Source organism: Argentina silus, assembly GCF_951799395.1.
Source record: "Argentina silus genome assembly, chromosome: 15".
NCBI lineage: Eukaryota > Metazoa > Chordata > Actinopteri > Argentiniformes > Argentinidae > Argentina > Argentina silus.
In genome coordinates, this window is record NC_139669.1 from 14,634,018 (window position 1) to 14,641,517 (window position 7,500).

The window sequence follows — 7,500 nt, forward strand, 5'->3', positions numbered from 1 at the left end:
TGAGGACTTTTTAACTGAATTGAATCGCGGTGCCCCCTGTATGCGTCTATATCTTCTCTCGCTTTGAAATTTCAGTCATACGGTGCCATTACGCTACGAGCACAAACACAAACCGTGTTTATTTTGATTTTAGACTTTGAAGTCGGGTTCTCGTAAAAAAAAAAAAAACCAAAAAACGGTTTTGTTTAGCCTACGGTATATTTATCCATGTCAAGGTGACGGCGTTTGCTTTTTTTCGCTCGCGTTGCGTCGAGTGACTCCGGAGAGGCTGGCATCATCCCCACTAGAAAGTGTAATTGCGGATGACAAGGAGCCGTGTATTAGCCATCACACAGTCGACCGGCAGAGAGGGGCTGAAGTGTTTGGTTTTGCTCTGAGAGGCAACCGAGACAGACTGGGGTTAAGGATCTTGTTGAGAGAGGCGAGGAGGAGGAGGAGAAAGAGGAGAAAGAGGAGGAGGAGGAGGAGGAGGTTGCTAGCTAGGCTGTCTCATCCTGGCTTGCCGGCTTGGATGGATGCCAGCTCTCTGGATCTATAGTGTGAAGCGATCCATTCTATTGAGGTTGAGGCAACAGAGCCAACGGATACTGTACATGGATCAATACAGGGCTATGATCTTAGATCACTGTCAACTGGACTAAACTCACTGTTACTGTAGATGTCTTCCTACCGGGCCTGGTCTTCGATCAGATCAGAACTCCCTCTCTGATCTGAGATGACCGGTTCATAACTACAGTCAACTCGATCGAAGTGTCACTGTTCGTGTAGATGTCTTCATACAGATCAGGTCATAACCAATAAATAAACTGACGTAGGTCTTTCTCACCTGAGCCTGAAGTGACCTGAGGCCAGAGCCTCTCCCAGCCAGACGCGTCAGTTAACTCTCCACCGTGGTAGAGTACTGTATACAGCCTGTAGGCCCTCTGGCTAACGACTCCTAATTTGACACAAATGAAAACAGAAAGGCACTTAGATCTGAGGAGATGTTAAAAAACATATTTACATAGAACAATTTAGTTTAATTCCGGGGAAGCCGAGCGCATCCGTAGGTGCACCCCGGTGAGGAGCGATGGAAATTGACAGCGCGGAGTCGTCGGTTGAGAATGAGGTCATCCAGACACAGACACATGCATGCACGCACGCAGACACACACACACACACACACACACACACACACACACACGCATACACATACACACACGCACACACACAGTCACACAAACACAGCGTTCAAGCAGAGTCATGCTCCATGGGTTCCCCCTTAACCGCCTTTGTTAAATTAATTAATTGGAGTTCATTAAAGCGAGTCTTTGGTGCAAATGTACTGATCTAGCGGGTAATGTGACTAATAGACATAAAAGGATGCACCGCAACCGAGTCCCCTCAGACGTCTCACAAACACAGAGGAAGAAAAGAGATGAGAAAAGAGAAAAAAAAAGGAAAAGAGAAGGTGAGAAAAAAAGAAAGTAAGAAAGCAAAAAGACGAATGTCACAGTTTGAAAACGGGCTCCGATAAAAGGCACCTATTGTTGGCCTTTCTCTACGTGTTCTGTCCTGTTTTTGGTTCCGATTCTGTTTTGCTACATTGTTCAGGGCTTAGTGTATGTACACACTGCCAGGATTTCTCAGCTGAAGTGGCTCTTTCTTTACATAGGCAGACATATCTACACGATATGTCCAAGGCTCCTCTCTGCCTTTCATATGAATGCTCTTAGGTTTCGGTATTCAATAAAAAAAAGCTTACGTGACGCTGAACAAATACTTGTTTCGGTGTGCACTTAACGAGTCTTACCAACGGGGTGCTCCAATGTGACACGATACTAACGTAACTCTACCCATGTCCCCCCTCCTTCCCTGACTTTTCCTAAATGTCTGTTTTTAACATCATAGTGTTGTTACCATTTCTAAAGCGTTTTGATGACTATCACAGCTCTTTTTGATTGCCAATATCTCAAAGTCACGTCCTGAGGCGTGATTAACACCTGCTCCCAAAAGCCTCACCTTGGCTTTACCCTCATCATGGTGCATCGAAACCGACCTTACGGTTACGACTTACCCATTTCAACCGTAATGGGTCGCACACATAGACAGAAAGACAATAACAGTTATTTGTATGATCAATGTCAGGTTACATGGGAGTAGAAGCCAGCGCTCACCCACACAAAGACACGTACCCTTCATCACACCCGTAAGTCAAAACACAGTCTATTTAGACCTTGTTTTCAATGAGCATCCTACGATATCTCCTCCCGTGTGTGTGTGTGTGTGTAGGCTACAGTATGTGTGTCTGCGTAAAGGCCAGTGATACGGGAAGTGTGTAGCAGTCAACGCTAACGATGTGGATAATGGATGAAGCAAACCATTTTCTCTCCTGTGTGTGTGCTTGTGTCTGGCGGGTTTGTGAAAAAATAGTTACCTGCGCTCAGTATTTCCCTGGCAAACAAGTTGATAGCAAAAACGGAAATGGGAGCTTTCCAACCTCTGTCAAAAATGTGCAGCACGGGTGATAGAGAGTTCGCTCCACATTTGACCGCGGGTTGAAATACGTGTGTTATATTCAATATGTAGCTCTTTAATATACAAAATGTGGTGTTTTAATGATTCTTATGTCCTGACTTAACACAACCGGTGCATTATGTTTTGCATGGTATTGATCTAATTTAATGATTACATTGTTACACTGAAGTAAACAAATAGATGTCTTACTCTGGGCACTTTGGTTAGTAATGATGGCCTCGGGCTTCTAGTGTTTAAACTGTTGTTGGCTGATTTGTAAAGGCATGCTTCAAAGGAGTCCTTTTTCATACTGGGGGTCAGGGCTGTGTATTGATTTGATACACACACAGGCACACGCACACACACACACACACTCACACACACACACACACGCACACACACACACACACTCAGGCACACACACACAGGCACACACACACAGGCACACACACACAGGCACACACACACACACACACACACACAGTGGGGTGGCGTCCTCACAGACCCTTTTGCCTTGAGCATAAGGAGAACGAGAGCACACTCCATAACACTCAACCGCTCTTGTTCACACAGTCTTCTATTCCAGACTGACTGCAGCATCACCAGCACATTCCACCCTCAAACACTGACCTGTTTCCTCAGAGGCCCTGCATAGCCACATCTGTATGGACAATTCCATTCACACTGTGGAGTGCTGTAGTGTGTACATAATGACCGGTTCTCCAAAAAAAAACACATTTCTATTCAAAACACAGAATTATGTTGCCGTTACAATATAACACATTGGTACATGTAGATAATACATTTCCTCCACATACAAAGACGAATAAAAGATTATGCTAGATTATCGATTTCATTTTTTCCTATTTAGAATCTCCTGTTCCCCTATCCGCGAGATCTCCGTGTCACCAACGACAAGGCTTGTCCTCCAGGAGGGGAGCATCATGGGAGAGTAATGGCCGTGTCCTACCCGGGGCATTAATCAGTCGCCGCCGTGGGGTCGTCCTCTCTCTCTCAGAGACACGTCGGCTTCGCGGCACGGTCGACCGGATTAACGGGCAGACGAGACGAGGGAACGAGCGAACGCTTCCTTCCTCTCCCTGGAAAAAGAGACAGTTATTAGCAGGCTTCCCCATTAGATGTAACAGCTGGCATCATTTGCATAATACCCATCAGAAATCTTTCTTCCTGGGCTGCTTGTCAACCCGTGATGGAGGGAAAAAAAAGAAATCCACAATAACAGTCTTTACATTAGTGCTGCCAAAACCAGAACCTGTTTACACACTGCTGCTGCCGGGGGGGGGGGGGGGTTTGACTGAAAAATCAACTTAGGTTTTTTTTTTTTTTTTTTTATAATTCTGCCATTTATTTTGTACTTAGAGTAATTCCAACTCATTGACCCGTGTGTTTAGTGAAGTTGGAATTTGTCATTGGAAAACAGTAAATGATCAGAAGTGAGAGTGTGACTCAGATTTGTGTGCGTGTGCACGTGCGTGCGTGTGTGTTTGTGTGTGTATGATATGCGTGTGCAGATCAGCGTGTGTGTGTGTGTGTGTGAGTGTGTTATTCATCTGTTGTGGATGTTGTCGTCCCTGCGTGACGTCTGATCCTCGTTATTTCCTCGCTTGTCTGAACACCTTTTTCTGGTCCCTGGTTCAGAGGAGGTTGAGTTCAACTCGGATCCAAACTGAATCACTTTCAAATGGCAAACGGCACTGGGATTTAAAGACGCTTTCAGCAAATTACCAGTGAAACATTCAGTATCAAAGGGATTATCATAGCATTTATTTCACACTGTCAGCGGTGTGGTGAGGGATCAGTGGCTGAAATGTGAATGCTACTAGGAAACAGCTTCTACATTTACCTCACGCTTAGGCATGTGTGCATAGGCATTTAGAAGGTAGGTTGGAGGTTGAATGTTTATATCAGAAGGAGAGAAGATGGAATGGTAGCCAGGTTGCCAGGTTGGGGGCCAGAGGGTTGTTATTATTGAGGGGGGGGGTTGTTTATGAAATCTGAGGTGGGGAGTGGATAGGTCGTTTCCGGTGGCCAGGTCGGGGCAAGGAGGGGATGTGGTTTGGGGGCTGTTGTTAAAAGGTAGTTTTTTTTTTTTTTTTTTATTTCTCTCTGGCGGAGAGAGGAAAAGTTTGTTTTGATTCCATCTGGTCCCCGTTTGCCCCAAGCGAGTTGCGGTTTGATTATCCACCACGGAAGATACCCGGTGCTTCTCTCCACCAGCCTCTCAGACAACCACAGCATGTTTGGATATTGAATTAAAGACATTTCTGCTTGACTTCCCCATAGCTCGGAGGTAATACTGCGTTGCAAAGCACCCATACCCGCACAATGATCTAAGGGCCCATCAAATGCCCCCCCCCCCCCATCCCCCCATCCCCCCTCCCCCTCAGTGACACGTGTTTGTTGTTAGCTTTAGCCGCTATAAATACAGAGTGATGGCAGGAGAACGCAATTAGACTGTGGAGTCAGTGTGCCGTAATTGCAGAGGAGCGCGATAAATCCATTCTCTCATAGAGCCCTCCCCGTCATTCACCCCGACTGTGAGGTCACTGCTGTGTTATCTCATACCAGACCCCCTCATTTACCAGCTTCTATGGCCACCGCACTCTCCCCTCTCTATGGTCTCAAAGTGCCCCCCTACACTCATGGTTCCTCTCCTCGTCATCTCCTCCTCCTAGATCTTTAACGTCCTCTACTCATCTCCGTCTGTTTAATCATTTGTGTAATAGATATATGTTTGCCATTGTTCATTTGGAAATGGATTTTTGTGACATGTCAGCAACACGTTCAACAAGCAGTCAGGTTGAAAAAATACAACACAGAAAATCTCTTTACCATTGTTTTCGTAGCTTTTTTACAATTTAATTAGACTTTCAAACATATACACAGTACATATACATACATATATTAATGGATATGCTGCGGCATCAAGCACAATATTGCAATGCATGTTGTACACACTAACCAGCAGCAGAGAAAGTGACAAGTACAGGCCACATTTTAGGTCTAAGATTACATTAAGCCGTTGGAAATCTAGGCTCAGTCAATTTAATGCAACAGAAACCCAGAGTCCCTAAATTATTTTCCCTTTCCACCATCCAAGCATGGTTTGTGGAAAAAAACAATAATAAAAAAAGCTTTATTGCTCTAGGCATTACAAAACAATGCACAATGTGGCCTACTGGTAGGTCTTTAGTCTTTTTAATTTATTTTTGATGCTCTGTGCTGTTGCTGAATATCTGTGGTGGCTTGTAATAAAATACCCGCTGTGCAATTCTGCGAGGATGTCAAGCAGAGCATGACCAGATATGCAAATCTAACACAGAAGAGCCAAAGTGGAATTTTGAGTATTTTCGCATCTGCGAAGCTGTTAAAGGCAGTTTAGAAACCCATGAATATATAATACAAAAGGTGGCTCGGCCAGTGGATACAAAAACCCTCTTTATCGTCTGGGAGAAATAGTTTGTTATTTTGGTTCAGATGCTTTTTGGAGAGAATAAAGAGTATAAAACAGAGAGATGGTGAGATTAGATCCAGATGAATGACAAAGGATTTGGATGGTCTCTCTCTGCCTCTCACTGGGAAAGTAAGGTCTTATAACTGGAGCTCCATGAGTCCGTTGAGCACAGATATCAAGGTCAGATCTTCTCTCAACTCCTGAGATCCAGGAGACTTATCAGCTCAGTTTCATCTTGTTCTAAGTGTCTTCATGGACTTGGATTTTCTCAGCATTTAAGGGTGTGTGTGTGTGTGTGTGTTTACAGTATGTGCATGTGTGTGTTCAAGGGAGAACATATGAGTAAACTGTGTGTGTGTGTGTGTGTGTGTGTGTGTGTGTGTGTGTGAGAGTACGTGTGAGTATGTGTGTGAGCGTATCAGTGCTTACCTCCTGGCACGCTCTGGAACGACCCTGATCAGATCAGTGGGAGCAGAAGCAGGTGTTGATGACTCAGGTAAACCAGCCTGTGCATTGAGAGTAAGAGTTTCGTAGTCACTGAGCCAAATCTAAGACGTGATGGATGATGCTTATTACTACATGTCAACGCATGTTGAATGCAGCCTTGGCTTTGCCCATGGAAACATAAACCATTAGCCTACCCTGGGGTTAGTTCACGCTACACTCTGATACCTCCCTGCCCCCCTCAGTCTCTCCCCCACATCCCAGCCTGCCTCTCTCTCTCTTTAAAACTTTAATTGGAGATTGTTGAGTTAAGCATCAGCTATTGAGATGATTGTCATCTGGATTTTCTTGAGCTTTAAATGTCAAATCCGCCAAATTCACGGGAATCTGTGTTGTGTTTGCTGTGGGGAGCACTGTCAGAGAGGAAGGAGACTGTGGTGTTTCCATCGACAATTGACTTAAAGCCAACAAATACAATCTTATGAGCACGAAAAGCGTTATAATGTATAATGTCCATTATCACAGGAATAGCAAATAGTTCCAGCTATGGACGTCCCTGTGATTGTTTGATTGACTCAAAATGGCTGATCATAGCTCATGATCACTAGGAGATGGTAGCAGATGTCGTAAGAGGGCCATGCTTTTATTACTTATTATAAGTCATGCCTCTATCATAATGCCTTATACCTTCTACTATTATGTCTGCTAATACAAAAAAATAGAAATATATATTATTTTTTTTACCATACTCTACCTCCCTCATACCTCCTCCATCTCCATCAAACACAATGCATTGAAGATCTCTAGACTACAACAGGAGTCGAGGAGAATCAGGCCTCTCCCCCCCCTCTGTGTGTGTACTCTGATCTCCTCGACTGTGTGTGTGTGTGTGTGTGTGTGTGTGTGTGTGTGTGTGTGAGCACCGGCGTGTGAAATTCTACACTACTTATCTGCAAACACACATGGTAGAATGCGGGGGCCATGGCAGGGCATGGAGCCGTGCTGTGCAGGGTTGACCTGGGGTCGAACATTCTCTTGTCTGGGTTCATAGCCTGACCTGGATAGCACTGACACTGATGGGCCAG

At 44.8% G+C, this 7,500-nt stretch overlaps 1 protein-coding gene across 1 annotated transcript in view; it reads left to right on the forward strand.

Moving 5' to 3' along the window:
• The window catches only part of LOC310816298 (AF4/FMR2 family member 2-like), a 111,777-nt gene that overhangs the window by 8,454 nt on the left and 95,823 nt on the right, over positions 1 to 7,500 (forward strand). The window lies entirely within an intron of this gene.